This window comes from Mesoplodon bidens (assembly GCF_964165515.1).
Source record: "Mesoplodon bidens genome assembly, chromosome: 7".
NCBI classification, from domain to species: domain Eukaryota; kingdom Metazoa; phylum Chordata; class Mammalia; order Artiodactyla; family Ziphiidae; genus Mesoplodon; species Mesoplodon bidens.
This window is the reverse complement of record NC_138164.1, coordinates 103,223,335-103,233,894: the sequence shown is the minus strand read 5'-3', so window position 1 is coordinate 103,233,894 and position 10,560 is coordinate 103,223,335.

Below are 10,560 nucleotides of genomic sequence, written 5' to 3'. Positions count from 1 at the left end.
GATCCTGAAGTATGAGAAATGACCCTGCCACTAAATAAGGTTTACAATCTACTAAGAAGAAAAATACATGTGAGGGCTTCCCTGGTGGTGCAGTGGTTAAGAATCTGACTGCCAATGCAAGGGACACGGGTTCGAGCCCTAGCCCGGGAGGATCCCACATGCCGCGGAGCAACTAAGCCTGTGCGCCACAACTACTGAGCCTGCGCTCAAGAGCCTGCAAGCCACAACTACTGAGCCCACGTGCCACAACTACTGAAGCCTGTGCGCCTAGAGTCCGTGCTCCACAACAAGAGAAGCCACCGCAATGAGAAGCCCGCGCACTGGAACAAAGAGTAGCCCCCACTCACCGCAGCTAGAGAAAGCCCACGCACAGCAAGGACGACCCAACACAGCCAAAGATAAAAACAAATAAATAAATTTATAAAAAAAGATACATGTGAAACAAGTCAAACAATTCAAGCTAGAACACAGTTGAGTACTAAATTGTGGTATGCCAACCAAGACTTTTAGATGCATGCAGAAAAGATAATCTAATGGAGAAAGTAGTATTTAGGAAAGCCTCATGGGGAAGATGGGGTTTTGTGGAGTTTGCTGGGGGATGGAGAATAGCATCCTAAGAGGAGAAACAGATTGATGAAAGTTAGGAATGGGTGTGGGTTATGAGAAAGAGAAAAGTAGCTCCTGGCATCTGGGTGCTGGCGTGGTATTATTAGCTAGGCCTTAGTGTTCTGTAGAAATAATTTTGCAAAACATCAGCACCGACAAGGCCATTCTGTGACCATGAGAGATCAACACAAAAACATAATCACTGCCTGCTAATGCAGGGGACACGGGTTCGAGTCCTGGTCTGGGAGGATCCCGCATGCCGCAGAGCAACTAGGCCCGTGAGCCACAACTACTGAGCCTGTGCGTCTGGAGCCTGTGCTCCGCAACAAGAGAGGCCGCGATAGTGAGAGGCCCGCGCACTGCGATGAAGAGTGGCCCCCGCTTGCCACAACTAGAGAAAGCCCTCGCACAGAAACGAAGACCCAACACAGCAAAAATAAATAAATTAATTAATAAACTTCTACCCCCAACATCTTAAAAAAAAAAAAAAACATAATCACTGATGTTTGAACACAGGCAAAAGTATGAACATTGTCCAAACCACAGAAATGACCAAACATCCCCCTGTTATTTTGGCTAATATGAATGACTGCAGATTCTTTGTTAATCACAGCTTTAGCTTTGCTTCATTCTTAACTGATACCCAATCACAGAATCACCCCTGTTTCCTGACAGCCTCCAATACAGAGCAAAACCCCACTTCTCTGATCCGTTATACACACCATCCAACACAAGCCAATCCTATTTTGTTTTTTGGGTTGTTTTGTTTTGTTTTGTTTTTCTGGCTGCAACGCACAGCATGTGGGATCTTAGTTCCCCGACCAGGGAATTCGGGCCCTTGGCAGTGAGACCACGGAGTCCCAACCACTGGAATGCCAGGGAATTCCCTCCTATTACTTTCTAATACTTTCTTCCAGAGATGTCCCACCCTTTCCTATGGTATGCATCCTCTGTTGCAATGAGCAATAGACCCAGAGTTCAACTACAGGAGTGTCCCTGATAGTATTTGGCTTGGGGGCGTTTATAAGTAGGACAGGAGGCAGCTTGAAGAGGAGAAAATTAATCACCTTAAGGATTTGGGCAAAGTACGAGAGGACAGATAAAGGGGGAGGTTGAATGGCAAGCAGAAGAATTCATTCTATTGACATTTATCAAAAACCTACACTGTTCCTGGCATTATTCCAGTCAAAAAGAATGCTGACTTTGCTGTACAGTAGAAATTAACACAACCTTGTAAATCAACCATACTTCAATAAAATTTAAAAAAAAAGAATGCTGATATGAAAAATGTTCTTTTCCCCCATGGAGTGTGCCTTTTAACAGACAAATAAACGTAAAGCTACAGTATTGTGTGACAAGCTGGGTGAGAGAGGAAGCGTTGGATTCATGTGGGGTGGGGGGGTACAGAAAAAGGACGCTTGAACTCAGCTTGGAGTAGGGTAAAGAAGGGGCAGTGTTGGGACTTCCCTGGTGGTCCAGTGGTTAAGACTCCTCACTCCCAATGTAGGGGACGCGGGTTCGATCCCTGGTCAGGGAATTAAGATTCCACATGCCATACGGGCGTGGCCAAAAAATTAAAAAAAAAAAAACCAGTCAAGGAAATGTTCCCAGAGAAGTTGACACTTAAGCTGAATCTTGAGAGAAGACTGAGGGAGGGGAGAGTGGGAGAACATTCCAGGCAGAAGGAGTAGAAAATGGAAAGGCAGTAGGGTTATAGCCGTTCATGAGCAAAGGAAATGTCCTGCTTAATGCCAGATTTTCCCACGATCCCTTTTTAGGACTGAGGAGTCTTCCATGGTGGATTAAAAAAAAACAAACAAACCACGTGTGAGCAGTGAAAACCTGCCTTGCACATACCAGTACATACCAGTAAAGCGCTTTGCCTCAGGTTGTGTGTTGGGCCATTCTTACCCTGAGTTTTGCTGTTTCACTGCAAAGCAGCTGCTGAGGGATTTGATGTCATCCATTCCCATCTGATGAACCTTCGGGTGAAGGATGGATAAAAGTATTTAATACATTTTTTTTGACGCAGCTAATCTGATAATAAGGTGAATGGTGCAGTATTGCTCTGGTTTCATGCCACGGAGAGGCTGTGCCATGAAACCACGTTTATAGCTGTTTCGGTTCTAACTGTGACATTACTTTTGACATAAGGCAGCACGAGGCAATTCATTCAAAAGTTGCTGGTGATAACAAATCAAGGTCTCGTGTTTGCACTGGAAGCTGGGCAGACCATGAGCATGACCCTAAATAATGCCAGTTTCTTTGATCTGCAAAACAATATGTGGCTTAGGTGTTTTCTGGAATGAATACTATGGCACGGTGGAAAGAGCATTGTACTTAGACTGTGTATGTGATCTTGGAGTCATCATTTCATTTCTCTATGCCTTAGTTTCCTCATCATAAAATAAAGGGGAGAGAAGATGTGGTCTCTCAGATCCTTTCCAGTTTTAAAATCTGTGATCCTGTGACTTGCTGTTAAAGCAGCAGAAACCAGTGACTGCTTTCAACTCTGGCTTCCCTGTGCGAAGTTTCCATCTAGGAGGAATTATTTTCCTGTTGCAGGCTGATACATGACTCTGATTCTGATCAAGCTGTCAATGGATCCAAACACTCTGCTGAGTCTGCAAAACCATCCATAATCCACACGGATGGTGTGTGCAGGCTTTCCACACACAGTTACTGCATGAAGTGGTTTGCAAATGACAGCCTCAAGGATTCTGCAGCATTTGCAGGGAACTGAAGTTTAAATTCCTCCTAAAGTATTGGAAACAGACTGAATATAGCATCCAGAGTCCTTGTTGCTTGGCATCTCCAATACATATTTAACTGCCCCAATATGAATAGATTTGTAATAAAGCGAAATGAAAGCATGCTTCCCACCCTCTGGGAGCAGCATCAGTTTTCAAAAATATAATTTTGGGTAGCTTTGGAAGTGTCAAACAGCTGTGTAAATACCCCCAAACCCCACCTTCTGTCTCTGCTGTGTGGGATGAGGCACCATCCACACACTAAATCAATATCCTGTCATGAAATACCACTGGTGCAGGATGCCAGGAAACTTCTCTAGGAAGCCAGAGTTACAGGGCAGTTGCCAGAGTGCTGAAATAATATACGCAAGTGCTTTGCAAACTGTAAAGTGTTCTACAAATAGAAGTTGTTACATAATCTCCTGGCAGCATGTTATTTACTGACAAGGTTTGATAAAGGTGGTGAAGAAGCTGTTCTCAAGAGTTCTCACCAGTCACTAAGCCATCATGGGAAGAGTGGGGACCAGAGAATCAGAAACCAGGGGTTTGAGTTCTGGCAATGCCTTCTGCTCACTCTTTTCATGCCATAGGTCTCAAGGACTGCAAAAATCCCAAGTGGCAGAAATAAAAATGATTCTCTCTGTGGTACAGCCGAGCCAGTTCTCTGTGAGCAGATGAGTCACAGGCTGGTGGGACCGGGAGAGCTACATTTACATCGCTTTACATTCCGCTCTTCCCACTCGCCTCTCCACTGCCCTGCTTTGGCTCCTGTCTCTAGGAGCCAATGTCCTGTTATTAGGTCATTGTAACTTCAGCAGCATGTGACAAGAAGCTCGCCCAAGGAACCTCGGCTAACATTCTCCTTGTGGAGGAAGGTGGTGAGCTGCCCAGGTAGCTGTGGTTCTTGTAGGTGAAGCCGATAGCCTCGGGAAGGGGGTGTTTCTTGGTCTTCACACACAGTCTCCCCAACACTCCACACTCTGATTGGGCATCATTGCTGGCACATTTACTGTAATTCCCTTTTGTGCTCAAATATCCCTGTGTCTAAAGGCCCCAGAATCTGAGCATTTTGTCATAATTACAGGCAGTCTGGAAGAGCAAGCCACATTTGTGTTGGCAGCAGTTAGGCTGCTGATCCATTCCACAAAGAGGCACATTTGTGAAACTGGATGAAGAAAGACTGAAAGGCAGCCTATTTTTTAAGCTCAAGAAGCATTTTACTAGATTTCCAAGGCCAGCAGCTCTGGCCTCCTCTAGCCTCTTGTGGTGGGTTGAATGATGGCCCCTGAAAAGATATATCCATATCCTAATCTCCAGAACCTGTGGATGATACCTTATTTAGAAAAACAGTCTTTGCAGATGTAGTTAAGGATTTTAAAATAAGGAGATCATCTTGGATTATCCAATTAGACTGTAAATCCAGTGGCAAGTGTCCTTAGAAGAGTGAGGCAGGGGGGGATAAGACACAGACACAGAGACAGACACACAGAGAAGATGATGTGAAGAAAGAGGCAGAGACTGGAGTACTATGGCTGTCAACCAAGGGATGCCAAAGAAGCTACCAGATGGCCAGCAGCCAATAGCAGCCAGCAGAAGGGCAAGGAAAGATTCTCCCCCAGAGCCTGGGGAGGGAGTGTGGCCCTACCAACTCTTTGGTTTTGGACCTTTGACCTCCAGAACCATAAGAGAAGAAATTTCTGCTGTTTTAAGTCACCAGTTTGTTGTATTTGTTATGGCAGCTCTAGGATGCTAATATACTCAGTATCTGCCATGGGTGCTCAGTATCACCAAGAAGGAAAAAGCGTTGGTGAGCCCTCACATTCCCACTTCCTAGCTGTGTCCTAAAGCAGATCTGCACCTCTCTAGGTCTCTTTCCTCGTTCGTAAACTGGGAAGAATAAGTCCAACTGGATAGGGTTGTTACGAGGCTGAGGTGACCAAGTGCTGAGCAGCATACCTGCGATTCCACAGCTACTCCACAAACTTTCCCCCGACCCCCTTTGTCCAGCCTCACCTCAGGGACAGAGCTCTCATTCTGAGGTTGAGCTGCACAGTTTCTATACCTTCTTCCATGTCTCAGGCTCATCAGTGAGATTCAGGATAGTGCCTGGCCCTGCCTTTTTGACACATTCTCAGATCAACATCTCAAACCTAAACTGTCCAAAGTGAAGTCTGGGGACTTCCCTGGCAGGCCAGTGGTTAGGACTCTGTCCTTTCACTGCTGAGGGCCCAGGTTCAATCCCTGGTCGGGGAACTAGGATCTCACAAGCCCTGTGGTACGGCAAAAAAAAAAAAAAAAAAAAAGACAAAGTGAAGTCTGATCCTCCCCTCTCCTCCTGCCTCTTTACCATTTTCCCCATCCCAGTAAATGACCTGTCTATGTAGATACTCAAGCTGAAAACCAGGGGTCATTTTTACTTTGTTTTAATCTATTTTTATTTTTCAACTTCTCATTTTGAAATAGTTTCAGACTTACAAAGAGTTGCAAAAAGGTTACAAAGAATTTTTGTTTTAATGTTTATTTATTTATTTTGGCTGCGCCGGGTCTTAGTGGTGGCACGCAGGATCTTAGTTGCAATATGTGGACTTCTTAACTGTGGCATGCATGCAGGATATAGTTCCTCGACAAGGGATTGAACCCCGAGCCCCCTGCATTGGGAGCACGGAGTCTTACCCACTGGACGACCAGGGAAGTCCGAACAAAGAATTTAAATATACTCTTCCCTAATTCCCCAAATGTTACATCATACAGAACCACAATACAATGATCAAGGTGAGGAAATGAACAGGAATGACACTATTACCTAATCAACAAACTTTATTCAAATTTTGTCAAGTGCCCCACTAATGTCCTACTCTGAGTCCTCCAAACTTATGGGAGGGAGTCTTTTTTTTTAATATTTATTTTATTTACCTATTTATTTATTTAGGCTGCACCAGGTCTTAGTGGCGGCACACGAGATCTTTGTCGCGGCACGCAGGATCTTTAATTGCGGCATGTGGGATCTTTTAGTTGTGGCATGCAGGCTTCTTAGTTGCGGCATGCATGTGGGATCTAGTTCCCCGACCAGGGATCGAACCCTGGCCCCCGGCATTGGGAGCTTGGAGTCTTATCCACTGGACAACCAGGGAAGTCCCTGGAGGGTGTCATTTTGAAATGTCTCTCCCCCCTACCATGCACACTTGAGCAAATTGTATCGATTCTCTCCCCCAGATACTTCAGGCCACGCACTGAGCACCTCCATGGCTACCACCTAGAACAGGTCCCTATCATCTTGCACCTGATGACTACAGCAATCTCCTAATTGGTCTTCCTCTAATCCAGGAGTTGGCATAGTTTTTGTGTAAAGGGCTTGATAGTAGATATTTTAGGCTTTGCAGGCATGCAGTCACCATTGCAACTACTCAGCTCTGCCACTGCAGTGTCAAAGCAGCCGTAGACCATTTGTAAGCAAGTGAGCGTGGCTGTGTGCCAATAAAACTTTATTGAAAATTTTAATTTCAATAAATAATTGAAATTATTGACACTGAAATTTGAATTCCTTAAAACCTTCACATAACACATAGAGTATTCTTCTTCTTTTGATTCTTTTTAACCATTTAATGATGTAAAAAACATTCTTAGGGCTTCCCTGGTGGCACAGTGGTTAAGAATCCACCTGCCGGGCTTCCTTGGTGGCGCAGTGGTTAAGAATCCGCCTGCCAATGCAGCGGACATGGGTTCGAGCCCTGGCCCAGGAAGATCCCACATACCGCAGAGCAACTAAGCTCCTGCGCCACAACTACTGAGCCTGCACTCTAGAGCCCGTGAGCCACAAATACTGAGCCCACGTGCCACAACTACTGAAGTCCGCACGCCTAGAGCCCGTGCTCTGCAACAAGAGAAGCCACAGCAATGAGAAGCCCACGCACTGCAACAAAGAGTAGCTCTCGCTCGCTGCAACTAGAGGAAGCCCACGCGCAGCAACGAAGACCCAACGCAGCCAAAAATAAATAAATAAAATAAATTAATTAATTAAATGTCATTTAAAAAGAATAAACATAGTTATATTAAAAAAAAAAAAGAAGAATCCGCCTGCCAATGCAGGGGACACGGGTTTGAGCACTGGTCTGGGAAGATCCCACATGCCGTGGAGCAACTAAGCCCATGCGCCACAACTGCTGAGCCTGCGAACCACAACTAACGAAGCCCGCACATCTAGATCCCGTGCTCCACAGCAAGAGAAGCCACAGCAATGAGAAGCCTGTGCACCGCAACAAAGAGTAACCCCCACTCGCCGCAACTAGAGAAAGCCCGCGCACCGCAACTAGAGAAAGCCCGTGCACAGCAACGAAGACCCAATGTGGCCAAAAATAAATAAATAAAGTAAATAAAATTTTTAAAAAAAGGATGAGTTGTATCCTTCTTTAAAAAAAATAAAATAAAATAAAAACCATTCTTAGCTTGTGGGCCATCCAGGCTACAGTTTGCTGATCCCCTGCTCTAATCCATTCCTCACACAACATCCAGAAAGACACTCAGGTCTCTTTTCTGCTTAAATTCTGCACTCAGAATAAAACAAAGCCTGCAGTGTCCGGGTGCTGCCTGCCCCTCTTTACCTCACCCTGGCCCTCTCACCCTCTCACTCACCACGCCCTACCCACTCTACCTTCTTTCCCAGGTCAAGTTCCCATTTCAGAGACTTTGCACACATCAGTCCTTTTGCCTGGAATCCTGTTTTCTAGGTTCCCTCTTTACTTAGCTAACTTCCATTTGTCTTTTGGGTCTTTTGGGTCCTTATGGGGTAGAGAAGCTTAAACTTCCTGAGAGAGATATTCTCTGACCCCCTGACAATTTAAATTATGTTCCCCTTGTTATTATTCTCTCATAGCACTTATCTTTTTTATTGCACTTTAAAACACATATCACAATTTGTAATTATGTACTCAGGCCTTTGACTTTAGTGGGAAACCCCACGGAGTCAGGGACCATGTCTGCTTTGTTTGCACTGGACCAAGCACCCAGCATCGTGTCTTGCATAGTGGGTGTTCCCTGAAAGTCAGCTAGATTAATGGATCCCCCACTAGAACTCCTCTTTCACCAAAAAGGAGGTCCCCAGTGGACTTCGGGGAAGGGCCCCAATGAAGTAGAGCAGGCCTCCTGAGCAGAACCCTTGCCTGTGGAGCTGAAACGTGGACTATGCAACTGTACCTTCCAAAGAATCTGCCCCAGGCAAATTCCTGACCCTGGAGAAACTTTCTCTACGGTCCCTGCTCTGAAACCTGCTACACATTTCCACTCTAATGCCATCTGTCTGCTGTTCTTCCTGTGTTCTAACCCAGAGACAGCCTCCCCCACTGAGGTTAACCCTTCTCAATAGCTCGGTCAAGTTTTTCCACCTGGGGTTGCCTGAGATCTGAAAAATATAGCTGTTTAATCAGAGTACCTTACTCAGCTGCCCATCTGGAATGCTGGGGCAATGTCCAGAGGCCACAGAGACAAACAGTAGCCTCCGGAGGAGATAAACCTTGCCTGCAGCCCTCTGCCTCCTCTAATCTACACTCTGAAGGGCTGCCAGAGTTATCTTTTAAAAGGATAAATCTGATCTAGTCACTTCCATTCATACTCCTTACTGTCTATAGGATAAAACCCAAACTCCTTAGCCCATCTTGCAAATCACCGTTCAATCCCAACCCATCTTTCCAGCCACATCTTCCATCTGCCTCTACCCCATCCTGAACTCAATGTTCTAGATACTCTAGCTGGGAACTGTCCAATACAGTTGCCACTGGCCACACATAGCGGATACATTTTTAATTAACTAAAATTAAATTAAATTTAAAATTCAGGGACTTCCCTGGTGGTCCAGTGGGTAAGACTCCATGCTCTCAATGCAGGGGGCCCAGGTTCGATTCCTGGTCGGGGAACTAGATCCCACATGCATGCTGCAGCTAAGAGTCCACGTGCCGCAACTAAGAAGTCCGCATGCTACAACTAAAGATCATGTATGCCACAACGAAGTTTCCGCGTGTCGCAAGTAAGACCCGGTGCAGCCAAAATAAATAAATAAATAAATAAAATAATTAATCAAATTCAGTTCCTCAATCACACTAGCCACATTTCAAGTGCTCAATAGCCACACGTGGCTAGTGGCTACCATATTGGATAGCACAGCTATAGAACGTTTTCATTAATGCAGAAAATTCTATTTGGACAGCACCGTTTCAGACAATAAGACCCATCACCATCTCCTAAAACAAAACTCTTTATTTTAATGATATATTTTACACATAAGTCATTCTCATTGTTAATTTTCAAACATTACAAAACCCTCCCTCACCAATTCTCTCTAGAGAGAATCACCAAAATCAGGCTGGTGTAGAGTCTCTGAATATTTTGAGTGTGCTGCTTTTTCTTCAACAGTGTCTTGGAGGTTTTCATATAAGAACATCTCTACCTCCCCTGTGCTTTAGTTATTGCAGAGTAATCCAAGAGCATGAATGGACTTTAGGTTATTCAACCATTGCCTTCTTTTTTTAAAAAATATAAATTTATTTATTTTATTTAATTTATTTACTTTTGGCTGTGTTGGGTCTTCGTTGTTTCACGCGGGCTTTCTCTAGTTGCGGCGAGCGGGGGCTACTCTTAGTTGGGGTGCGCGGGCTTCTCATTGCAGTGGCTTCTCTTACTGTGGAGCACGGGCTCTAGGTGCACAGGCTTCAGTGGCTGCGGCTCGCGGGCTCTAGAGTGCAGGCTCAGTAGTTGTGGCGCACGGGCTTCAGTTGCTCCGAGGCATGTGGGATCTTCCTGGACCAGGGATTGAACCTGTGTCCCCTGCACTGGCAGGCGGATTCTTAACCACTGTGCTACCCAGGAAGTCCCTCAACCATTGCCCTCTTGATGGACATTTGTTTCCAGTTTTTCCCTTACTGCAAACAATACTATATGCAAACATCCTTGTACACTTTTCTGGACTTGTACATGTTTGTCTATGGTAGATACTGAAAAGTGGAATTGCTGGGTCACCAAGTCATATGCTAACACCTCTGGGGCTTGGCACACCCAGGTGCTCCCGCCTAGAATGCCTCTCCACATGACTAACTCCTGCTTATCAAGACCAGTCAAGTGTCATCACCTGGTGAAAAGCGGTCTCTTCTGCTTCTGTTTTCCCATAGTACTTCCTGTCCATATTGTATCATTGTCATACCCTTAGGACTCTGCCTTA